Source organism: Manis pentadactyla, chromosome 3 (genome assembly GCF_030020395.1).
Source record: "Manis pentadactyla isolate mManPen7 chromosome 3, mManPen7.hap1, whole genome shotgun sequence".
Classification (NCBI taxonomy): domain Eukaryota; kingdom Metazoa; phylum Chordata; class Mammalia; order Pholidota; family Manidae; genus Manis; species Manis pentadactyla.
The window spans coordinates 203,263,736-203,290,464 of record NC_080021.1 but is presented as its reverse complement, the minus strand read 5'-3'; positions in this window follow the sequence as shown (position 1 = coordinate 203,290,464).

Here is a 26,729-nt window from a genome sequence, read left to right as displayed (position 1 = left end):
TTTCTTTTGCCCTCCACGTGAAATCCATGCCCAGTATTCCCAATTTTACTACCTAATATTGAGTGCATATAACCCCTCCTATTCCCCACTGCCCTTCCTCAGATCAGCCACCACCGTCTCTCACATGAACTACTTCAGTAGCTTCCTAAACAGTGTCTCTGCCTCTGGTTTGCCTACCCTACCCATTCTCCACACTGAAGCCAAGAAAATCTTTGTAATGCACTGAGGCATGAATCTGATCTCATTACTCCCCTGCATAAAAGCTTTCAGTGGCTTCCAAAGAATGGGGATTTTAAGACTTTGACCAGCCTTTCATAACTTTCATTTTTTTCTATTCCCTAGCTATCACCTTCTGTCTCCTGTGACACAAAACTTCTATCCCTTCCCTTACATGCACCATAAACTCCCTCTTGAATGTTTTCTCTGTCTCTCTGTCTCTCTCTCTCTCTCTCTCTCTCTCTCTCTCTCTCTCTCTCTCACACACACAAACACACACACACACACACACACATATATATATATACTACATCTTCATTCTGTAAGACTTAAACTCGGTGCCCCCTATGAGAAGTCTTCCCTAATCCCAGCCATCTGGCTAAGGACTTTTTCTCTTGGCCTCTATAGCCTCATGATTTCCCATTATCACATTGTATTCAAATTGTTCCATGTTGATTTCTTCTCTTTCTCTCTATGGTGTGAGCCTCCCTAGCACCAGGATTAATTCCTGGTTCATGTCTATATTCTGAGATTGAAACATGTGACCTAGCATTTGAAGTTTAACATGACTTAACATGTTTGTTGGGCCAAATAAAATTCTCCTGAAACAGATTGATGGACCTAATTCTTAATTACTCCCCATGCAGGACGTTCCCAGGGAAGTGAACTTAGAGTGGCCTCAGTAGCCCAGCCAGCTCCTGGCCACCTGAACTAGTCAATGCAACCCGGGTCTTCAGCTCCCCCTGGCTGCCCAGTGCCCAGCAAGCCAGATCACAGGCTTGTGAGCAATGCTCTGGACTCGGAAAAATAATACCTCCTATTTGACCAGATATGCTACATTTATGTGGTTATTGAATCCTTACAAACATTTTGAAAAGGAGATGTGATTGTGTCTATTTTACATTTGAAGAAATGGGCTCAGAGAGAATCTATCTAAGACTCCACTCCACTGTAGAGCAGAGCTAAGATTCCAGTCAGGTCTGTGTGTCTCCAAAGAGTGCCCTTTACCAACTGACATCACACCTCTCTGGCTGGTATATGGCTGTCATTGGCAAAATCAGAAAACAAAAGAGAATCTCAAAAGTGGGCCAACATGTTTTCTACCCAAAAGATTCTTTCTGGTGCCTGTGTCCTGTTGGGCAGATATGTGGTAAAGGGAGGGTTAAATTCAAGCCAGCACATTTCTCTCACAGGGATTAGCCCACACAGATCACATAGTGTCCTAGAGGATTCACCATAGGTAGCTACTTGGTAATGAGGGTCCCAAGCCGCTCAGCTGCTTAAAGCACCTTCATCAGCCATGTGTTTATTCAGTCATGAAGCAGGCAAAAGTTAGTTTCAGCTGCAGTCCAATGACCCTCTCTCTGCTGCTGGTATCCCCCCCACACACATAGTCTATCCCCATGTTGCAGAGATTCTCTACACTTGAAATATTCACATAATTTGAAGTCACAAGTTCTAGGTTATAGTCATAATCAATCCCTTTGCTTTGTGGTTTTGGTGAGAAAAGAAAATGAACTTTTTAAAAAACACTTTCCAAATGCAAAATTCAAGCGCATGTACTTCCCTTGGTTCTCTTAAAAATTAAAAATAGAGACAATTGAGGACCCCAGAGGGGAAGTAAGTACTTTAATGGATGAGTGGTAGGATTTGGTGCAACCCTTGTAGAGGGTGATTTGATAACATCTACAAAAATCTAGAAATGCGTGTACTCCTTGACTTAACAATTCTACTTCTGGGACTTTTCAAAGTCAAGAATCATCAAATCATGGCCATGGGCCAAATCCAGCCTGTTTTTGTAGATTTTTAGAGCACAGTCACCCATCCTATTGTGTATCACCTATGGCTGCTTGTATGTTACAAGGGCCAAAGGCAGAGTTGAGCAGTTGCAGCCAAGGACATATGGCCCATAAAGCCCAAAATATTTATCTGGACCTTTGCAGAAAAAGTTTGCTGATGCCAACTACAGAGTCATGAAAACGTCACTGGGCTACTACTGATTTGGGTCCCTTGTATGGGCCACCCATGTGCTTTTTCAAATGACAGGGCTTCCACCCCTTCTGCCTCAAGCCTGTGGCCATAATGTCCCTAGGATTTCAGGCTCAGAGATCTCCACGTTCTGCTTATTGAGCTCCATCCACCAGGAGCCAAAGGGCAAGCCCCACAGGGGTGCTGTATCAGAAGGAGCAGCTCAGTCATCTGCCTGTCAGTGATACCCCATCTTGTTCCCATCCTGGAACTCCTCACAGGGGTCCTATTTCTATCTCCTATTTAGATGCTCAAAAATAAAATTTCCTATTTTCCTTCCTTCCCTGAACTCTTTCAGAGAACCCAGGCCCCCATCACACAGACAAATAAGACTCGCGAAGCTCATTTTCCCTGTCCGGGAGCTACAATTGCCTCGGGTGCTGGCCCTCTCCTTCCATGTTGGGAAAGGGAGACATTCTTGACTCAGAAGTGAACCTTCCTCCCAGGAATGACCATGGTAGCTTCTGGCTCTTTTTTGACTAGAAGAAAAAAATTTTTAATATTCAGTATGGCACCCTGCTATATATGTATTTGTGTTATGCTTGAAAAGCAACAAGGCTACTTAAAAAGTAATAATGAAAAGCCTAGTTCACAGGTGGTTTTGAGGACCAGTTAAGACTTTGCAAATGACTAACTTGTATAATGTCCAACGTGCTTCATATAAATTGGACTAATTACAAATACAATTTGATATTCCAAAACAAGAGGGGATTATTATTGTTAATGCAGAAGTTATCTTTAGCTGCTATAAATTTAAAGAATTTGTAAAAATTATATATTTAAAGAAATTATTAAGAATTAAGCTCACCCAGGATGAGGGGCGGAAGATGGCGGCGTGAGTAGAGCAGCGGAAATCTCCTCCCAAAACAACATATATCTATGAAAATATAACAAAGACAACCCTTCCTAGAATAAAGACCAGAGGACACAGGACAATATCCAGACCACATCCGCACCTGAGAGAACCCAGCGCCTCGCGAAGGGGGTAAGATACAAGCCCCGGCCCCGCAGGAGCCGAGCGCCCCTCCCCCCAGCTCCCGGCGGGAGAAGAGCAGGCAGAGCGGGAGGGAGACGGAGCCCAGGGCTGCCGAACACCCAGCCCCAGCCATCCGGGCCAGAGTGCAGGGCGCTCGATACTAGGAAAACAGGGCAGCAAGAACAGTGAGCAGGCACTGGAGGCTGGGCGACAGAGGGCATAAAAAAAGCGCGCGACCATTTTTTTTTTTTTGCTTTTTTGCTGTTTTGTTTTGGCGAGCACTTTTTGGAAGTCTTAAAGGGATAGGGACCCCAATACTAGGGAAACAGGACAGCAAGAACAGTGAGCAGGCACTGGAGGCTGGGCGACAGAGGACATAAGAAAAGCGCGCGACCATTTTTTTTTTGCTTTTTTGCTGTTTTGTTTAGGCGAGTGCTTTTTGGAAGTCTTAAAGGGATAGGGACCCCAATACTAGGGAAACAGGGCAGCAAGAACAGTGAGCAGGCACTGGAGGCTGGGCGACAGAGGACAAAAGAAAAGCGCGCGACCATTTTTTTTTTTTTGGTTTTTGCTGTTTTGTTTTGGCGAGCGCTTTTTGGAAGTCTTAAAGGGATAGGGACCCCAATACTAGGGAAACAGGGCAGAAAGACCGGTGAGCAGAGGCCTGAGGCTGGCACCGGAGAATAAAGAAAAACGAATGACCACCCCCTTATTTTTTTTTTTTTTTAATTAAAAAAATTTTTTTTTCTTATTTTTTTTTTTTTGTGGTCGTTGTTTTGTTTTGGCGGGTGCTTTTTGGAAGTCTTAAAGGGGCAGGGCAGGTCACTTAATCCAGAGGTAGGGAATCCGGGATCTCTGGGCACCCTAACCCCTGGGCTGCAGGGAGCAGGCAGGCCCCTTACGGAGATAAATAGCCTCCCAGCAGCTCCTGCTCCAACGCGACTCCACCATTTTGGAGTAGCTGCCCGAGCCAGGCCACGCCCACAGCAACAGCGGAGATTAACTCCATAGCAGCCGGGCAGGAAGCAGAAACCCTGTCTGCGCGCAGCTGCGCAGCACAAGCCACTAGAGGCCGCTGTTCTCCCAGGAGAGGAGGGCCACAAACCAACAAGAAAGGAAGTCCTTCCAGCCGTCACTCGTCCCAGTTCTGCAGACTATTCCTATCACCATGAAAAGGCAAAGCTACAGGCAGACAAAGATCACAGAGACAACACCAGAGAAGGAGACAGACCTAACCAGTCTTCCTGACAAAGAATTCAAAATAAGAATCATAAACATGCTGACAGAGATGCAGAGAAATACGCAAGAGAAATGGGATGAAGTCCGGAAGGAGATCACAGATGCCAGAAAGGAGATCGCAGAAATGAAACAAACTCTGGAAGGGTTTATAAGCAGAATGGATAGAATGCAAGAGGCCATTGATGGAATTGAAATCAGAGAACAGGAACGCATAGAAGCTGACATAGAGAGAGACAAAAGGATCTCCAGGAATGAAACAATGTTAAGAGAACTGTGTGACCAATCCAAAAGGAACAATATCCGTATTATAGGGGTCCCAGAAGAAGAAGAGAGAGGAAAAGAGATGGAAAGTATCTTAGAAGAAATAATTGCTGAAAACTTCCCCACACTGGGGGAGGAAGTAATCGAACAGACCACGGAAATACACAGAACCCCCAACAGAAAGGATCCAAGAAGGACAACACCAAGACACATAATAATTAAAATGGCAAAGATCAAGGACAAGGAAAGAGTGTTAAAGGCAGCTAGAGAGAAAAAGGTCACCTATAAAGGGAAACCCATCAGGCTAACGTCAGATTTCTCAACAGAAACCCTACAGGCCAGAAGAGAATGGCATGATATATTTAATACAATGAAACAGAAGGGCCTTGAACCAAGGATACTGTATCCAGCACGACTATCATTCAAATATGACGGTGGGATTAAACAATTCCCAGACAAACAAAAGCTGAGGGAATTTGCTTTCCACAAACCACCACTACAGAACATCTTACAGGGACTGCTCTAGATGGGAGCACTCCTAGAAAGAGCACAGCACAAAACACCCAACATATGAAGAATCGAGGAGGAGGAACAAGAAGGGAGAGAAGAAAAGAATCTCCAGACAGTGTATATAACAGCTCAATAAGCGAGCTAAGTTAGGCAGTAAGATACTAAAGAGGCTAACCTTGAACCTTTGGTAACCACGAATTTAAAGCCTGCAATGGCAATAAGTACATATCTTTCAATAGTCACCCTAAATGTTAATGGGTTGAATGCACCAATCAAAAGACACAGAGTAACAGAATGGATAAAAAAGCAAGATCCATCTATATGCTGCTTACAAGAAACTCACCTCAAACCCAAAGACATGTACAGACTAAAAGTCAAGGGATGGAAAAACATATTTCAAGCAAACAACAGTGAGAAGAAAGCAGGGGTTGCAGTACTAATATCAGACAAAATAGACTTCAAAACAAAGAAAGTAACAAGAGATAAAGAAGGACACTACATAATGATAAAGGGCTCAGTCAAACAAGAGGATATAACCATTCTAAATATATATGCACCCAACACAGGAGCACCAGCATATGTGAAACAAATACTAACAGAACTAAAGGGGGATATAGACTGCAATGCATTCATTCTAGGAGACTTCAACACACCACTCACCCCAAAGGATAGATCCACTGGGCAGAAAATAAGTAAGGACACGGAAGCACTGAACAACACAGTAGAGCAGATGGACCTGATAGACATCTATAGAACTCTACATCCAAAAGCAACAGGATATACATTCTTCTCAAGTGCACATGGAACATTCTCCAGAATAGACCACATACTAGGCCACAAAAAGAGCCTCAGAAAATTCCAAAAGATTGAAATCCTACCAACCAACTTTTCAGACCACAAAGGCATAAAACTAGAAATAAACTGTACAAAGAAAGCAAAGACGCTCACAAACACATGGAGGCTTAACAACACGCTCCTAAATAATCAATGGATCAATGACCAAATCAAAATGGAGATCCAGCAATATATGGACACAAATGACAACAACAACACTAAGCCCCAACTTCTGTGGGACACAGCAAAAGCAGTCTTAAGAGGAAAGTATATAGCAATCCAAGCATATTTAAAAAAGGAAGAGCAATCCCAAATGAATGGTCTAATGTCACAATTATCGAAATTGGAAAAAGAAGAACAGATGAGGCCTAAGGTCAGCAGAAGGAGGGACATAATAAAGATCAGAGAAGAAATAAATAAAATTGAGAAGAATAAAACAATAGCAAAAATCAATGAAACCAAGAGCTGGTTCTTTGAGAAAATAAACAAAATAGATAAGCCTCTAGCCAGACTTATTAAGAAGAAAAGAGAGTCAACACAAATCAACAGTATCAGAAACGAGAAAGGAAAAATCACGACGGACCCCACAGAAATGCAAAGAATTATTGGAGAATACTATGAAAACCTATATGCTAACAAGCTGGGAAACCTAGGAGAAATGGACAACTTCCTAGAAAAATATAACCTTCCAAGATTGACGCAGGAAGAAACAGAAAATCTAAACAGACCAATTACCAGCAACGAAATTGAAGCGGTAATCAAAAAACTACCAAAGAACAAAACTCCCGGGCCAGATGGATTTACCTCGGAATTTTATCAGACATACAGGGAAGACATAATACCCATTCTCCTTAAAGTTTTCCAAAAAATAGAGGAGGAAGGGATACTCCCAAACTCATTCTATGAAGCTAACATCACCCTAATACCAAAACCAGGCAAAGACCCCACCAAAAAAGAAAACTACAGACCAATATCCCTGATGAACGTAGACGCAAAAATACTCAACAAAATATTAGCAAACCGAATTCAAAAATACATCAAAAGGATCATACACCATGACCAAGTGGGATTCATCCCAGGGATGCAAGGATGGTACAACATTCGAAAGTCCATCAACATCATCCACCACATCAACAAAAAGAAAGACAAAAACCACATGATCATCTCCATAGATGCTGAAAAAGCATTTGACAAAGTTCAACATCCATTCATGTTAAAAACTCTCAGCAAAATGGGAATAGAGGGCAAGTACCTCAACATAATAAAGGCCATCTATGATAAACCCACAGCCAACATTATATTGAACAGCGAGAAGCTGAAAGCATTTCCTCTGAGATCAGGAACTAGACAGGGATGCCCACTCTCTCCACTGTTATTTAACATAGTACTGGAGGTCCTAGCCACGGCAATCAGACAAAATAAAGAAATACAAGGAATCCAGATTGGTAAAGAAGAAGTTAAACTGTCACTATTTGCAGATGACATGATACTGTACATAAAAAACCCTAAAGACTCCACCCCAAAACTACTAGAACTGATATCGGAATACAGCAAAGTTGCAGGATACAAAATCAACACACAGAAATCTGTGGCTTTCCTGTATACTAACAATGAACCAAGAGAAAGAGAAATCAGGAAAACAACTCCATTCACAATTGCATTAAAAAAAATAAAATACCTAGGAATAAACCTAACCAAAGAAGTGAAAGACTTATACTCTGAAAACTACAAGTCACTCTTAAGAGAAATTAAAGGGGACACTAACAGATGGAAACTCATCCCATGCTCGTGGCTAGGAAGAATTAATATCGTCAAAATGGCCATCCTGCCCAAAGCAATATACAGATTTGATGCAATCCCTATGAAACTACCAGCAACATTCTTCAATGAACTGGAACAAATAATTCAAAAATTCATATGGAAACACAAAAGACCCCGAATAGCCAAAGCAATCCTGAGAAAGAAGAATAAAGTAGGGGGGATCTCACTCCCCAACTTCAAGCTCTACTATAAAGCCATAGTAATCAAGACAATTTGGTACTGGCACAAGAGGAGAGCCACAGACCAATGGAACAGACTAGAGAATCCAGACATTAACCCAGACATATATGGTCAATTAATATTTGATAAAGGAGCCATGGACATACAATGGCGAAATGACAGTCTCTTCAACAGGTGGTGCTGGCAAAACTGGACAGCTACATGTAGGAGAATGAAACTGGACCATTGTCTAACCCCATATACAAAAGTAAACTCAAAATGGATCAAAGACCTGAATGTAAGCCATGAAACCATTAAACTTTTGGAAGAAAACATAGGGAAAAACCTCTTAGACATAAACATGAGTGACCTCTTCTTGAACATATCTCCCCGGGCAAGGAAAACAACAGCAAAAATGATTAAGTGGGACTATATTAAGCTGAAAAGCTTCTGTACAGCAAAAGACACCATCAATAGAACAAGAAGGATCCCTACAGTATGGGAGAATATATTTGAAAATGACACATCCGATAAAGGCTTGACGTCCAGAATATATAAGGAGCTCACACACCTCAACAAACAAAAAACAAATAACCCAATTAAAAAATGGGCAGAGGAACTGAACAGACAGTTCTCCAAAAAAGAAATACAGATGGCCAACAGACACATGAAAAGATGCTCCACATCGCTAATTATCAGAGAAATGCAAATTAAAACTACAATGAGGTATCACCTCACACCAGTAAGGATGGCTGCCATCCAAAAGACAAACAACAACAAATGTTGGCGAGGCTGTGGAGAAAGGGGAACCCTCCTACACTGCTGGTGGGAATGTAAGTTAGTTCAACCATTGTGGAAAGCAGTATGGAGGTACATCAAAATGCTCAAAACAGACTTACCATTTGACCCAGGAATTGCACTCCTAGGAATTTACCCTAAGAACGCAGCAATCAAGTTTGAGAAAGACAGATGCACCCCTATGTTTATTGCAGCACTATTTACAATAGCCAAGAATTGGAAGCAACCTAAATGTCCATCAATAGATGAATGGATAAAGAAGATGTGGTACATATACACAATGGAATACTACTCAGCCATAAGAAAAGGGCAAATCCAATCATTTGCAGCAACATGGATGGAGCTGGAGGGTATTATGCTCAGTGAAACAAGCCAAGTGGAGAAAGAGAAATACCAAATGATTTCACTTATCTGTGGAATATAAGAACAAAGGAAAAACTGAAGGAACAAAACAGCACCAGAATCACAGAACTCAACAATGGACTAACAGGTACCAAAGGGAAAGGGACTGGGGAGGATGGGTGGGTAGGGAGGGATAAGGGGGGGAGAAGTAGGGGGGTATTAAGATTAACATGCAAGGGGGGGTAGGAGAAAAGGGAGGGCTGTACAACACAGAGAAGGCAAGTAGTGATTCTACAACATTTTGCTATGCTGATGGACAATGACTGTAAAGGGGTTTATAGGGGAGACCTGGTATAGGGGAGAGCCTAGTAAGCATAATATTCGTCATGTAAGTGTAGATTAGTGATACCAAAAACAAAGGAAAAAAAAAAAAAAAAAGGGCAGTTCCTATGTGGTAACCTCCAACGAGTTCTACACAAGGGTATAAAGGGCATATAAAAGTGTAGGCAAAGGGTCTGTTTGTGTTTATACAGAGGATCAAAGCCTAATTGGGCTACCCCAAAAATGAACTAAGATACGATATGAAAAAGAACTTCCAACATCAGCACTCTCTGGAAGACTCATGCCAGAAGATGATCATCAAAAAACCCCAACAAAGATCCACGCACTGCTACAGCTGTAGATGCACTCATCCCACCAGCTCCTGGACTTGCCATGGGAATGAGGAAGGAGATATCTAAGCTGGCCTGTGCATACAGTAAAACAACAAATTTGACTGGATCTATACTGTTGGAACTCAACCAAGAATTTGGAGAAGTGCAAATTGTAGCGCTCCAAAGTCTTACAACTACAGACTATTTACTGTTAAAAGAACATATGGCATGTGAACAGTCCCCAGGAATGGGTTGTTTTAATTTGTCTGATTTCTCTCAGACTGTTCAAGTTCAGTTGGACAATATCCACCATATCATAGATAAGTTTTCACAAATGCCTAAGGTGCCTAACTGGTTTTCTTGGTTTCACTGGAGATGGCTGGTAATTACAGGTATGCTTTGGTTATGTAACTATACTCCTATTATGTTAATGTGTGTGCGCAATTTAAGTAGTAGCTTAAAACCTATACATGCTGAAGTTACTCTACAAGAAGATATGTCAAAGAAATAATCAATCTTCCCATGTTTTCTTCCGCCTGCTACTTCTACAGCTTTTCTTCTTCCTTCCTAATTACAACCCTTAAATAGAATTCGTGCCTCGTATCAAATTTACCGAGTATCATAATTCTTCCAAGTGGTAAAGATACCTCAAGACAAATGCTGGGCATAGAAGCCACAGGGCATAAATATGCAAAGATGTAAAAAGCTAACCTTTTCAAACAATAAGGCTTCTCTCTCACTTACCAACTTCACATTTCCCTGTATGGCCCCGGAAGATGACTGGTTAGCCAGAGACAGGTAAGATTCCTCAAGGGAGGAACAACCTAAGACAGGCACAGTCGCAGGGGGGCCATCAGGTGAGAAATTGGGGATCAACAGAGGTGAGGCTTAGAACCTCACCCCCCCTGTTCTGAGAGAAATCTTCTGCATACGTGGATGTTTTATTGCCCTGGTCTAGCTTGGATTAACACATAGTCTACAGGCACACACCTGATCATCTACATTTGCTCTCTTACAACACTAAACTATGTTTTCTACCTTTATCTTGTATCTACCTACCACTTCAGCATTTTATTAAAAATAATAATAATAAAGAGAGAAATGTAGCATCCACACATAAATCAAGTATAAAAACCAAATGAGTATTCATATTTGAACTGACTGTTTAGAGTTCATAATGCATGAGCAAAACCGAAAGTTTCTGTGATGACTGCCCTTGTACTGTTCACCATGTAACTTATTCACTATGTAAGAATTTGTTCTCCATGTAAGAACTTGTTCGTTATGCTTCAGAAGATTGGAGACTGACGAAAATTAGGCTTGGGGTGGATTAATGATTGTGCATTGAGCATTGACTCCCCTATACAGAATTTTATTGTCGTTAAAAATCATTTGATCAATAAATATGAGAGATGCCCTCACAAAAAAAAAAAAAAAAAAAAAGGACAGACTTCCAATGGTAAAATAAATAAGTAACCGGGATGTAATGTATAGCATAAGGAATATAGTCAAGATAATGTAACAGCTTGGTAGGGTGATAGCTGGAACCTCAAATTATGTATATAAATGTTCTACCACTGTGTTGTACACTTGAAACTAATGTAATGTAATACTGTGCGTCAACTACCCTTCAATAAAAAAATAATATAAAAAAAAAAAAAAAAAAAAAGAATTAAGCTCACCCAAAGCAAAATCTCACCTCAGAAGGAATTAACCATGCACACAAATTAATGTGTACAAATGCATAATTTTCTCCCCAAAGGATATTTATGAAACTTTAGTGAACCCCTAAAACAGATAAAGAGAGAGCTGTTTTTTTTAACACAGCTCTATCCATTAGGTGTCCCCACCCTCACTGAACTGGCCCCCAGGACATCTCGGGGACACCTTTGAATTCCACAGAATTAACAAAAAGAAAGGACCGCCAGTTCTGGAAATCACAGAAAGTTGACACTGGAAGAAAACTTAAATGACATTTTGAGCCCATTTCTCATTTTCCACATCAGAAACTGACTACAAAAGGAAAGATACCCCTGCTCACAGCAACAGAGAACTACCTGGTGACTGGACCTACATTCAAACTTGGATCCTCTGCCTCCAAAAGGAGACTCTTCTCCACTCCCTCTCCCGACCAGAAAAAAATCAGAAACATGCCTGAGAGGTAAAGTGACATCCTCCTGGAGAAGGCACGGAAGATTTTAGGTTCGCCAGTGGGAGGGAGACTCTCTGGCTCTCCTGGGAGCTTTTAAGAGACCAGGTCACTCTACACTGAGCAGGAGGCATCCAGCACTCGGGGCTGCCAGGACCTCGCCCCATTCATCACTCCCTTCTGAACCACTTTCCAGACCCACACCGGACTCTGCTTCCTGACAGGTTGTATATCGTTTCCGTCTCTGAGCTCAGGGTTCATTTTTCTCCCATTTATGGCCCTGCCTTACCCCTTGGCAAAGCACTAACCATGTTTCTCCCGCTTCGCCTGATCCATCCCAGGCTAGAAGCGTCAGCACTCTCCTTCCCTATGGGGGGCCCCACCTAGCCCTCTACCCTTGGAGCAGGCCTCTGGCAAGACAGAGGGGCTCTTCCCTGAAAGACCACATCCCCATACTGTGCAGAGAAAGGTTCAGGCCCTACTTGCCTCACTCCCTAAGGGCACCCATTTCCTGAATTTTGCCCTCCCAACTGGAAGATCCGCAAGCACAGCATCACCAGCAGATGATTCACATGCACACACATAAATGCGGGCATCTCTTACTCAGCTGGCAGCATCTGCCCTCATGCTAATAACTAATATCACTTGGCACTTCAAAAAGGTCTTTCAGCTTTGAAAATGCCTCACAAGCACATATTAATTGACCAGACTTGCTGGCTCCAAATATTTTCACTCTGCCTCCCAAGCTACACCCATGCCCCATGCAGAACTTTCAGCACGGGCTCTGCCTTTGGAAGCTGGTAGGAGCCCAGGAAATCCTGTTTACCCAGCTTGCCATCTAGACCCCACAGGTTATTTCAGCCACATGACTCCCTCTCCGGAGTCTCAAAGGAGCACTCTTTTCAGAAGTTTCCAAGAAACAGAGAAAACAGAGAATTTTTAATTCAGAAAGTTGGGGATTCAAAATCCAGAACATCCACTGGGAAAAGTTCCTAACCTCTGAGCCCAGATTTTTCTAGGTAAAACAGAGATGATACCAGAATGAGTTGTTATTGGGATGAAAGGATAAAGAATCTCATGGTTTCAGGGAGGCACATAAGAGTGACACTTACTTATTTATGTATATGCTGTATAAAATCTAATATTTCATGTTTTAAACAGTGTAACTTATAAAACCCTAGACGTTAGGTCTAAGTGCTACTGTGAATTTAAAGATGGGGAAAACGAAGCACAGGAGATTGAATAACATGTACCAGCCCACATTGCATGAAGGTGAGAGGGCTGGAGTTTGAACCTGGACAAAGTTAGGACAGCCTGACCCCACAGCCTGAGTCTGATGACCGCTGCCCTACCGAGAGGTGCTCTCCCCAGGAGCACCGTCAGTGCCACCATCACACCCAGGAGGGTGGCCACGTTCCTCTGCACTAGGGATCCGGTGAGGACACACCCTGTTCTCTGCTGCCCTATGCCCGCACATGCCCGACCCCTTAGTGATTTTCTTGAATTTGAACAAAGTCATATAGGTTTTATATTTTCTAGAAATATTAATAATAAACTCTCAATGGGTTGGGGACTTTTTTTTTTTTCTGTTTTTAGTACTGTTTGGCCATTTGTGGAGAGAGAAAATTCCTGGAAACAGGCAATCTGAATTTAGCTCAGCTCCACTCTGCTGTTCTCCTGCCTACTCTGTGGAAACTGTTTTCTCACCTGGAAAAATAGGACCATAGCATCTTAACTCAAGGGAGTGCTGGAAGGGAAAAAGATGATGCTAAGTTTCTCTTTTAACCCAAAAGTTCTCAGAGTCCTCTGTGTTATTTGTGACAACCTTTAACAGAGTTATTTACTGAGACAATGCCCATTTGGAAGGAAGTGGATATGAGCATTCCATAAATTCTCAACCTTGCAGGGGCCTGAATTTACCCAACCTCTCTGAAAAATGGCACTTCAATCTTAGTTCTCTTCAGCAAAAATATTATCGTTTTTTCAGTTTTCTCTTCAGCTTTCCCTTCAGTTAACCTATTTGGCAATACTTCCCATTGCCAGATCCCATGTAAGGCTGCAAAGACGTTGAGATGACTAAAACACAAGCCCTGTGTGGGAGCCGATCACCATGTGGTAGATGCAATGATGGCAGAATTGTTGCCCGGGAAATAGAGCGATCAGCAGTTAGGAGAGTCAGGAAAGACTTCAAGAAGGCGAGCTTCTGGGCTAGACTTTAATGATTGAATAGGTTGGACCAGGGCTTGAGGGGGTCATGGGTGAGGGTCCAGAGCAGCGAAGGGCCTTCCGAGCAGAAGGAAGAGAGCTTGGGAAGGTGTGTAGGCATGAAGCATTGTGATGTGGTAGGGCAGTGCTGGGTGGACAGGACTAGATCTCAAAGGGCCTGGGATACCAAACCTCAGGAGCTTGGAATTACATTTTCTTCTGTGTTTGGAATGTGCAGAAATGTTTTGTTGCCAAGACCAAGTCCCTCTGGACCCTAGGAGTCACCGGCCCTCGTGTACCTGGTTCTCTGACAAGACTCCTCCCGTTCAGTGGGGAGCCCCCATCCAGGCCCTGAGCCAGTTCGGCCCTTTCCCCTCCAACACCGACCCCCGACCCCCACCACCGGCAAGGTACCTGGGGTGCTTGGCGCAGCAGAATGTGGGGGCTGCTCCCTAGAGTAGTGGAAAAATAAGCTGCTGAAAGGTTTATGTCCCTGCTCAGAGTATTTTTACAAAGCATACACATAAGGCTTGTCACCACACACTCAAATATTCCTAAGCTTCCTGACCAGATCTTCTGGAGGGGCCTTTGGGGACAGTAAGTGGCGGCAGGGAGGTGGGAGTAGCTTGTGGCTTTGGGGAGACTGGCTCTTCTGGGAGCCCTGGGTTTCATTTCTGGGGGAGGAAGCGGGGGTGAGGTGGAAGCAATTAGCCCCCTTGTCCATGTACTTTATTCAGCTTCTGTGACCAGCGGAACCCCAACCCTTTGCCTCCCAGGCCACAGGGGCCGCCAAGAGAAATGAAGCTGGGATCGCGCCGCCCTCGATGCCAGTGCGTCATGGACGCAGGCCACAGGCAAGGGGCTTTAACTGGTTTTGTGCCATGTGCCAGGACGAGGTCATGACTCAGCCCAACAGATTTCTTTTCTCTTCTCCCACACCGACCAAAGCCTTGGCCAGATGGGACTGGTGGGTGGATGGCTGAAAAGCCAGAAAGGGCAGAGCTGTGTGGGTGCCAGGCATTCTCAGAGTTTCCAGCAGTGATGTTTCTCCGCTCCTGATCCCAAAGGCCAGCCCAAGTACAAGGTCAACCTGAAAACGATCCAGGTTTTTCTGGGAACTAAGGTGGACTTTGTCACATTTTATCTAAATAATGGTAAAGTGGGGCTGTTTATTAGTAACAGCATATTCATCATGCAAAGGAGGGGTTCTCAGATTGAACTGGTGCAATGATTTTTAATAATGGTTTATCTGCATGTTTTAAAAGGGTTTACAAGATGGATGTCATATTTCTTTCTCCAAATACCCTGGGAGAGGATGACAATGGTGTCTTCCTTGTTTAACAAATGAGACAATATGCAAACTTCCTAATGTTGCAGAGTAAATATCAAAGATGCAGATCTTGTGTATCCTAGACAAGATTTTTTAAATCCATATGGTACAAACTAGAATGAAAACTTTTTAAAAGAGTATATTAAGTAATAGAAGTACAATGACTAAGATTTCTCTAAAACTCAGAGAGTCTGAAGTCAACTGCCAGTGAAACAAAACCTGTAAATGTCACAGCCAAGGCGACAAACTAAGTTTGTCTGGTACAGTATGTAGGTTTCTCCTCCTATCTATAGTGTTCTCCAGTTTTCTTTATTTTTTAACATTCAGATGTAATACCGTGTTTTCCATCTGTCATGCTTTTGAGGATCACAGGGATGTGGAGTACTTTCTCTGTACATTTCTTTCCAGTTCTTGCTCTTCATTCCTGTTCCTAGCTTCTCCCAGTCACTCTGGCTGCCTGGTCACTGCCTCGCCTGCTGCTCGAGCTTACACTGGTCTTTTTCCCTCCCATCACCCAAGATCCACCCATATAAGCCTCTTGCATGCACAAAGACTCTGATAACGGGACATGTTCACACACGAAGCAACTTAAAATCAACAGTCATTACTATTCTGAAAGGTCATGGGCCGTTGAGCGCCTTAGAGCCTACTGGACTGCGTGTGTCTGCCCCTGCCCCCGCACAGCGCTCCTGGGACCTCCTCTTTCACCCCTCTCTTCTCATCCTCAGTTCCAGGACCACAGTCTACCATTTAATATTTTCACATTTCTGCTAGATGATGAAAACTACCTTACTTTATTGAGCAAACTGCCTTAGACTGCTTTTTGCATCCCTCTCCACACCCAACTCTCCATCTCTAATCCAAAAACAAAAAAATCACAGTCTTTGGCTCCTTCTTAGGAACAAGAAAATCTTTTCAGAGGCCCCTAGAAAGCTTCACAGTCTGGTCTCATGTCCACCCCTAAACCAATCACTGGCAAAGGGAATGGACAAGAGACCACTAAGGATTTTCTTGTAGAGCAAGAGATGGTGTTACCCTGAACCTTAAAGGAAAAGGGTGACATCTGAAAAAGATCAGAGCTATAGGTGCAAAAAAATAAGGAGAACAAACTTAGTGTACCTATATTCATCATCAGCTGCTGTAACAAGCCACAAATGTTAGCAGCTTCATTTTACAAAAGCTACTCGGAGTCTGATGTAGACCTGGCAGCTCTGCTGTATGGCTCTCCCCCAAGCAGTAACTCAGGTATCCAGGACCTTTCCATCCTATGTTTCCACCAACTCAGAGCCTCCCCTATAGCCTCATGGTTGGGGGTTGAAGGGGTAGCACATTTGAGACTTAACCATCCCCCCTCAAAAATGACAGCACTTCCACTCACATTCCATTGGCCAGAAATAGTCACATGGCCAACCCAAATGCAAAGGAGACTGGGAAGTGTTGAGGAAAACATGAGTATCAGTAGCACTAGCAAGTTATGACAGAGTGGGCAATTCACACCTCCAGACTGTTTTCTTCAACAAGAGAGTCATCTAATGCATGTCTCCACTTTTAAAAAAACAAAAATGATCAGAAGATCTAACTTTATAACGTCTTCTTAAAACTGCAACTGTTCCATACCAACTTCTCAGGTCATGTTTATGTATAATACCCACTCTTCCCTCCTGGCCCACCTCCTTTCCCCTGGCATTTATTTAAAACATAAATGATGGTATGGCAGATAGAGGAAAAAGAAGTTTTTCCATTACTCAAAGAAGATATCAAAGATTAAAGGTTTTTTTTTCTTGTTACCTATTCCTTTATCTGCTTTGACTTAACATCCCTGTACTAACTATACTCTAACAGATCTTCATCTCAAAATTCTGTTTCCCTAAATTGAAAAAAAAAAGGCAAATAGAACTCTTCTTCATCATCATTTTCTCTGTTTTGCAGACAAATGAGAATTACATCATAGCCTTGTGTTCTGGGTCTCTTTGACTTAAGCTTGTCAGAGATAGAGCTAAAAATGAGGAAATTTGGACGGTTTCCAGTTAAATTCTATAGTTTTCTTCCTGTGTTTGTTAGCCTTTTGCCTCCAGAAAACACTAGGGAAATCCAGTGTGGGCCATGGCCAACAGGTAATTAAAGGTTCCAGTTCTGTCCCCAGCAAAGAGCAGGTCTTGTTGCTCAGCCACAGTTAGGGGAACAAAACAGGTCCCTTTGCTTCATTCAGGAACACAGAGATGTTATCAAGCTGTGAGTGCACCGGGGAGGCCCAAGACCAAGAACTAGAAATTGGAAATTGTGCAAAACAGTCTCTAATACAAATGAATTTTTCTCTAGTGGATTTCAAATTTTCCAAAATAACATTATTAATACTTCCCTGACATAATTGAAGTTTACCTCCATGAAAAGAGCATGGGCCTCAACATCAGGCTAAAGTCAGTCAGGAGAGTTGCATTGGTACCCAGCATTGCTATGACCTAGCTCTGGGACCTTGAGCATAATAGACCTGTCTATGAGTTTGTTTCTTCACTAAACGTAGATGAATTTTGTGTCCCGTCTAATGTGAGGGACCATGTCTCACTTAATTCTGTGTCCCGGCACTTAGCACATGGTCTGATTCTCAATTGTATAATTAATCATCGATGAATGATTAATGAGTGAGTTTATATTGGTCTGTTCCATCTATCATAACAAAATACCACAGACTGGGTGGACTAAACAGCAGAAATTCATTTGTTCACAGTTCTGGAGGCTAGAAGTCTAAAATTAAATTATTATTAGGGTTGCTTATGCCTCTTTTCCTGGCCCTCACTTAGCCACGTTCTCACTGTGTCCCCATGTGGCCTCTTCTCTTTGCATACGTGAAGAGAGGTGTCTTATAAGGATACCAGTCCTGTCAGATTAGGGCCCAGCCTTCTGACCTCAGTTAATCTTAAATGTCTCCCTACAAATACAGTCACATTGAGGGTTAGGTCTTAAACATATGGATGTGGAATGACAGGGGAAGACACAATTTAATTGGTAACAGAGATCTGTAGATTTCTCTCTTTAAATCTTGTAATGGAGCTAACTGATCTTAATTCATAAGATTTCTAGTATAAGCCTCACATGGTTTATTAACATCAACATTGTCAAACGTGAGTAATTGTCACTGCAGGTAATTCAGAAACATCTGGATAACTGAGCTTTAAAATTCACTGTAATTTTCACTATGGAGAGGGTCTCCATTTCTGCTAGCCTTGGTGTAGGATAACCGATCTCACACGAATGTTGTCATAGAACTTATAATTAGATCCCTGTGTCCGTACTGACAAAGCAGTTTTTCTGTTCTTGAAATAGTGTGTCTTAAGGCATGCAGAGATATTTTTCGATACCTGTAATTTAGCTATGAATGTTCATAAGGACATTATGACTTTACTAAAATTGAAATATGCCAACACTTTGATACAGAAGAACCTTATACTTTTCCAGGTCCTTTCATATCATCATATCGTATTCAGGTATAGGTTTCAAGGCACAGACTGATTGATGTTGAATAAAAAAGGAAGAGAAAGCGTAGGGTGTGTGTGTTGTGTGTGTGTGTGTGTGTGTGTGTGAAGAGAGAGAGATACTGAGATGAGACAGGAACAAAACACATTATTCATACTTTTCTGAAAAGTGCCTTTGAAATTTAAATGCAGATTTCATGTCCTTAGAAAGCTGTTCTAGTATTGATCAGGGCGGCTCATATTACTTGTACTGAGGAATCATTTAACTGCAAGTGAGATCCGTACATGCAAAATGTGATAGAAGACCTTCCTTCACTAGAAAATGAAGGTGATGAAGGTAATCATATTAATACTATATATGTATGTATGTAAATAATGTGTTGGGATTAATGAAATATATTCTAATCTTTAACATTTATATAAGAGTAATGCAATTTATTGACATTGCAAATCCTATTTGAGGTCTGCTGCATTTCTTGAAAATCTACCACATCTCACATTTTCATATCATCAGAGACTAGCTGAAACTGCCCTTCAATATATTTTATTTTAATGGTAAATGCATTGTTCCTCAAGTTTATCTGTAAGCTGATGTCCAAATTCACCCCTGAGAGCTGAATTTGTCCCTTTATCTGGGAAGTGGGGGTGCCAGTAAAAATTCCATGTTACTTCAAGACAATGAGAAAATAAACTGTTCTTTGCATAATAATTTGGAGTTGGCCATCATTGTGGGTAGATGTGCAGCTCTGTGGATTATTGTTCCTTTAATGAAAGCCACTGTATAATTTTTCCTTTCTTGGGAAGCTTCAGATGAGTTCTGGACTAAAGGCAGGGAGAGTCATGATAGTAGTAATATACCCTCATATGGTATTTCCTTGAACCAGACAGTTTGCAAATTGCTTTGCACACTTCAACTCAATTAATCCTTGTAGCAACCTTAAGAGGCAAGCACTATTATTATCCCCACTCTACAGAGGAGTAAACCAAGACACAAAAAAGTAACTTGCTAAGGTTAACTAGTAAGTATCAGAATCTGGATTCAAATTCAGGCATCTTGGTGGGGGCTTCTACTGAGAAGAGATTAGCTGGGTTTTGTATTACAGTGACCCACTAAGTGGTGGTGTGCTGGTGGGAGAAGGAGGATGGGGGTAAAAAAAAAAAATAGCCAATTGGGAACCCATTTCCAGTCATAAATAGTCTCAGGTAAGGTTTTAAATAGGTCCGTATTTTACTGAAATCCACCTAGTGGCTAGTGACACTTAACTACTATTAGAGCAAATTTTTTTATTCTTTTCTATATTGATCACATAGCCAGTGCTAAATTTTTTACATACGTTACCCCTGACAAAAGGGAACAGGCTTAGAAAAGCTGGGCAAAAATTCAGAACTCACTTGTTTCATTCCAGTGGGCATCTTTCTGGGGTCTCAATGTGTCCATTTTTTAGATAGCTCACCCTGCAAACTCCCCTAAAATTATTTTATAATCCAATGTTTTTCGATAAAGAAAAAATGCTGCCATTTCTAAGGTCTTTTACCTGCCAGGTACTCTTATGTCATCTCTCACGGAGCATTACAGCAACCCTGCAAATCGTGTGTGTCAGCGTCTCTATTTTACAGGTGAGGCAGCCGGAGCTGAAAAGGGTCACATAAACTACTCCAAGAATGCCGTGAAGGGTACACCTAAGAGTCAACCCCAAGTCCACGACACCCCGATGTCTTTCTTCCCTGATGGCCTCTTTGGACAGAAGGGGAGGACATTTTTCTGAATTATGAAAACCCTCTTTCCTTAACTTTGGGCTGTGGCAAACCTATACCCATCTAGTCGGAAGGAGTGCTCTCCCACCCCGCCGCACCCAGCTCAGCAACCTGTCAAAAGCTCTTTCAGCCTTTGAGTGGAAGCTACGGGAGCTCCAGCCCAGGTCGATTCCCACACACCATGTTCACCATTCAGTGGAGAGCATCTGCTAGAACCAGCAGAGGCGAGCAAGTTGTCCTTACAAACCAACCCCATAAAGCATTAGAGATGCCCAAGAAACCTTGGCTCAGTCCATCTGGGCACAGAGCTTCCAAAAGAGAGCCAGTTTGCCCAGTTGGACAAGCAGGGATAAGATTCCAAGAGCTGTTACCATATCCATAATAATTTGGACTTTGATTTCTAAGAAAACTGCCACTGTATGAATCTTACGGGATATAATCACACTTGAAGGAATCCCCTTTCCTAAGAAAGTCCTGGGGTCAGCAGAAAGATTTATTCAAGAACCCACATCTTTCTGTATCTAAGTTAATTCTCCTGATGTTTATAGATTCTCTTTAATGGCCCAAATATTTATGAATTGTTGTATCATTTATGAACTGATTGTTGACTTTCACCTTCTTCCAGTAGATTTATACTGAGTAACTATATTCTTTTTGGCAAATGATGCTTTCTGGAAGCACAAATGGGTTTCTGGAGAAAAGTCAGTGTGAGGTCCCCTGAGAAAGAAAAAAGGTACAACTACTTTGCAGTTCACAGATTTTAGAGATAGAAAAAGTAGTTTTTTAAAATTGCTCCTTGGCAAGATTTTCATGTTGGGGCTGGAATAAACTTAATCTCTTCAATGCCCCTCAGAAAAAATCAGAGCTATAATGTAATCTTCCTGTAGGGTAATGTTTTTATAATCCAGAGAGCCATGGATACATAAATCTATGCATACAATACCCATTTATTTGTAATTTATTACCTACTAAGCCTAATATCTGCATTAAGTAGAACTGCTTCCAGGAGAAAGACCCTTGAGACTAAGAGTCTTTTAAAAACAACAACAAAAAAAACTGATTATAGCTTTTGGGGAAAAGTCTCAGAATGGCTGTGTTTTTTATGTATTTCTCCATGTCCACAGTGTTCTTTCCCAACTCATCACCCATCGAGATCTAGATTATCTAGATTAGATCTCCCTTCCTATAGTTTTCCCTAAAGACCTCCCGATATGCAGAGCTCCTTCCAGGTGTGTGTGTGTGTGTGTGTGTGTGTGTGTGTGTGTGTGTTTTACAAAATAGTTAACACACACTGATGCGTTCTCTTTACACTCTTTACAAATCACTTTATATGTCAGTGACCCCATAAGCCTCTTGAGAGCAGAGAAAAAGGAAAGTCACTGAACTGTGATTTTCAGTGAAGTTAATTTTCTCAGTGGATTTCCATGTGATTTTAAATAGATCTCTTCTCAGCTGGACCATTTGTTCTCATTTATAAAAAGATTATTTGGTCCCAAAGGCCACATACAACTGTAGCATGCAATGGTTTTATGATGAACTGTATCATACTGATCATTTATCCCCAACTTTCTTTGCCCAATATATAAAGTATAAGTTCACAAGACTGTAACCACCATAGTAGTGATACCATGTCAGAGTTCTTTATTTTCAGTGCCCAAAGCTGTGTGATACACAGAAAGAGCTCAGAAGATATTACACTGAATGAATGAATACATACTTTGTAAATGAATTGAGATTTATTAAGCCCATAGAATATTCTAGTCACAAGTGTGCATTGCCTATGTAGTCTTCACAACACAAACAGGAGACTGTTACTCCAATTTAACTAAGAAAGATGGAGGTTCAGAGAGACTCAGTGATTTGTTCAAGGTGCCACAGCTGGTGGCCAATTGACAGCCAATTCTGTCTAGCTCCTACTCACATACTTTCTTTCTACCACTACACCACAAGTCTCTAGGCCTGTCTGAGAAACAATGTGCACACCCATGCGCTGCTAGATTTCATGCAACTGTAAGGACAGGGTTTATTTATGCTGATCTGATCAGGATGGCAACAGTACTCAGCCCTAATCTGAGGCACAAAGAATTAAGTTGGGTTTCCCACCAAAGCCTCCCCAGGCAAATCGGCAAGCCAGAATAAAGTTGCAAAAGAAGCTGGGAAATAGCATGCATGATGAGATGATGATTCTTTAGGTTTGTGATCAGGAAAGCCTGAGGCTCCTGCTATAGCTGCCAGGCCTGCAGATTAAGCTTTTCTTTCTTTCTTTCTTTCTTCAAAAGCAAGAATGCTGAGACCCTAAACTTGTTTTCTTTTAAATGCTATAAGCCTTTCAGGAAACAGCTTTCTCTGGGAACCTGCTTATTACAGAAAGCCCCTTGAAGAAGTGCCAAAATGTAGTTAGCAGGGAGGGGGTAGGGGTGGGGAAAATGTTGGGTTGATTCAGCGGAGCCATTTGATGGTGAAAGTGCTTTTATCAAGGGAGCAGAGAATAGCCTGGTTCCTTCTCAACCATGCAGAGCACATAGACTCCTGGGAAAGGAACTCACATTGGGGTGAAATGTAGCTGGAAACAGATTCCTGAAACTGATGGGGATGTTGAGCTTAATAATTACAATAATAGCTCCCATATACTGAGGGCTCTAGGCACTGGGAAAAGAGCTTTCTGTTTCATTGAAACTTATAACCACTTTGTGGATAGATGCAATTATCTTTATAAAGAAAAAAAATGAGTCTTGGAGAATAGAAAAGACTTACAAATATCACACAGGTAGGACATGGCCAAGGCACTATTTGAACCCCAGTTTGACAACAACATTCACGTTGTATCTCAGTGTTTGAATAAAGGGAACTCTAGATTTGTGAGGCCAATTTAAAACAAAGTAGTATCCAACATGGGGAGAGTGGAGAAGCATTTTTATAAGTTAGGATTTCACATGTGACAACCATGCGGTCACTCCCTTTTAACAGTTAAAGAACCCAGAGCCCCTGGGTACACAAATATTGCCATCGTCATGTGTTAGAGTCTGTAGGATACCAACAAGGAAGGCGCCACTTATTCCTGAGTATCAACCATGTACATAGGAATCAGGACCTGAAAATTTCATCATTAAAACCATCTCTTGAAAAGCTCCTTGAAAAAGAACCTCACAGAGCATGGGGCCATTAGTGGAAAAGCTGAGAGCTCAGGCTTTTGAATTAGACAATTCTAGCTATGTCCCCTGGCTCTGACACGTATTAGTTCTCTGCCTCTGGGCAAGTGGCTTAGCCTTTTAGAATCTTGATTTCCTCATCTGTAGAGGGGGTCTAAGAAGTATTTACCTTGTAGGGCTACTGTGAGGTTAGAGAACATTCTTGAAGATTGGCTGAGCAGAGTCATGGTGGCAAAGCCACTCCTGCGATTGCTGGTGGGTTCCACGACATTGATGCCGTTCTTGGTATGGCTGCTATTGCTGTAATGATCGTTATTGGTATTATTTGTATTGTTATCTCTGTTCAGGAAAAAAAAGCATATAGGCATACTGGTATGGATTGATTTCACAGCCTAAATGGTGCCTTAATTTAGAGCCAAAACAATAATCATAACAATGACATGATTGCTACATGACTGGCACGGTTCTAAGTTCTTTCACATGTCTTACATCATGTCATCCTCACAGCGACCCTATTTGGTAGTGAGCAAAATATTAGTCAGAAGGTGAGAAAACTGAGTCATGGAGAACTAAAGTAATGTCTTCTAGTCACAGAGAAAGTGAGTTTGAGCTAGGATCCGAACCCAGGATCTGACAAGTTTCCCATTGGCACCTAAGAGAGGAAATTGTCTACATCATGTATGTGAAAACTAGGTTCTGCACATCCCTAGATGCTGGCATGCGTGGTGAGGAATAACCTGTGGGAGATGGGCTCTTTGGGAAACATACTTATTTTAGAGGAGTGATTCTTAGTCATTTGATATGTAGAATTTTCACAAAAGATCTTTAAATAAAGAAGTTAAACTGTTCCTGTTTACAGATGACATGATATTGTACATTTAAAAAACCCCAAAGAGGAATGAGGAAGGAGATATCTAAGCTGGCCTGTGCATACAGTAAAACAACAAATTTGACTGGATCTATACTGTTGGAACTCAACCAAGAATTTGGAGAAGTGCAAATTGTAGCGCTCCAAAATCTTACAACTACAGACTATTTACTGTTAAAAGAACATAAGGGATGTGAACGTTCCCCAGGAATGGGTTGTTTTAATTTGTCTGATATCTCTCAGACTGTTCAAGTTCAATTGGACAATATCCACCATATCATAGATAAGTTTTCACAAATGCCTAAGGTGCCTAACTGGTTTACTTGGTTTCACTGGAGATGGCTGGCAATTACAGATATGCTTTGGTTATGTAACTATACTCCTATTATGTTAATGTGTGTGCGCAATTTAAGTAGTAGCTTAAAACCTATTCATGCTGAAGTTACTCTACAAGAAGATATGCCAAAGAAATAATCAATCTTCCCATGTTTTCTTCCGCCTGCTACTTCTATAGCTTTTCTTCTTCCTTCCTAATTACAACCCTTAAATAGAATTCGTGCCTCGTATCAAATTTACCGAGTATCATAATTCTTCCAAGTGGTAAAGATACCTCAAGACAAATGCTGGGCATAGAAGCCACAGGGCATAAATATGCAAAGATGTAAAAAGCTAACCTTTTCAAACAATAAGGCTTCCCTCTCACTTACCAACTTCACATTTCCCTGTATGGCCCCGGAAGATGACTGGTTAGCCAGAGACGGGTGAGATTCCTCAAGGGAGGAACAACCTAAGACAGGCACAGTCGCAGGGGGGCCATCAGGTGAGAAATTGGGGATCAACAGGTGAGGCTTAGAACCTCACCCCCCCTGTTCTGAGAGAAATCTTCTGCATACGTGGATGTTTTATTGCCCTTGTCTAGCTTGGATTAACACATAGGCTATAGGCACACACCTGATCATCTACATTTGCTCTCTTACAACACTAAACTATGTTTTCTACCTTTATCTTGTATCTACCTACCACTTCAGCATTTTATTAAAAATAATAATAATAAAGAGAGAAATGTGGTATCCACATATAAATCAAGTATAAAAACCAAATGAGTATTCATATTTGAACTGACTGTTTAGAGTTCATAATGCATGAGCAAAACCGAAAGTTTCTGTGATGACTGCCCTTGTACTGTTCACTATGTAACTTATTCATTATGTAAGAATTTGTTCTCCATGTAAGAACTTGTTTGTTATGCCTCAGAAGATTGGAGACTGATGAAAATTAGGCTTGGGGTGGATTAATGATTGTCCATTGAGCATTGACTCCCCTATACAGAATTTTATTGTCGTTAACAACCATTTGATCAATAAATATGAGAGATGCCCTCACAAAAAAAACAAAACAAAAAAAAAAAGGACAGACTTCCAATGGTAAAATAAATAAGTAACCAGGATGTAATGTATAGCATAAGGAATATAGTCAAGATATTGTAACAGCTTGGTAGGGTGATAGCTGGAACCTCGAATTATGTATATAAATGTTCTACTACTGTGTTGTACACTTGAAACTAATGTAATGTAATACTGTGAGTCAACTACCCTTCAATAAAAAATAATTATTTAAAAAAAAAAAAAAACCCCAAAGAATTCCCTCCAAAACTACTAGATCTAATATCTGAACTCAGCAAAGTTGCAGGACACAAAATTAATACACAGAAATCTGTTGCATTCCTATACACTAATGATGAACAAGCAGGAAAACAATTCCATTCACAATTGCATCAAAAACAATAAAATACCTAGGAATAAACCTAACCAAGGAAGTGAAAGACCTATACTTTGAAAACTACAAGACACTCATGAGAGAAATTAAAGAAGATACCAATAAATGGAAACACATCCCATGCTGATAGATAGGAAGAATTAATATTGTCAAAATGGCCATCCTGCCTAAAGCAATCTACAGATTCAAT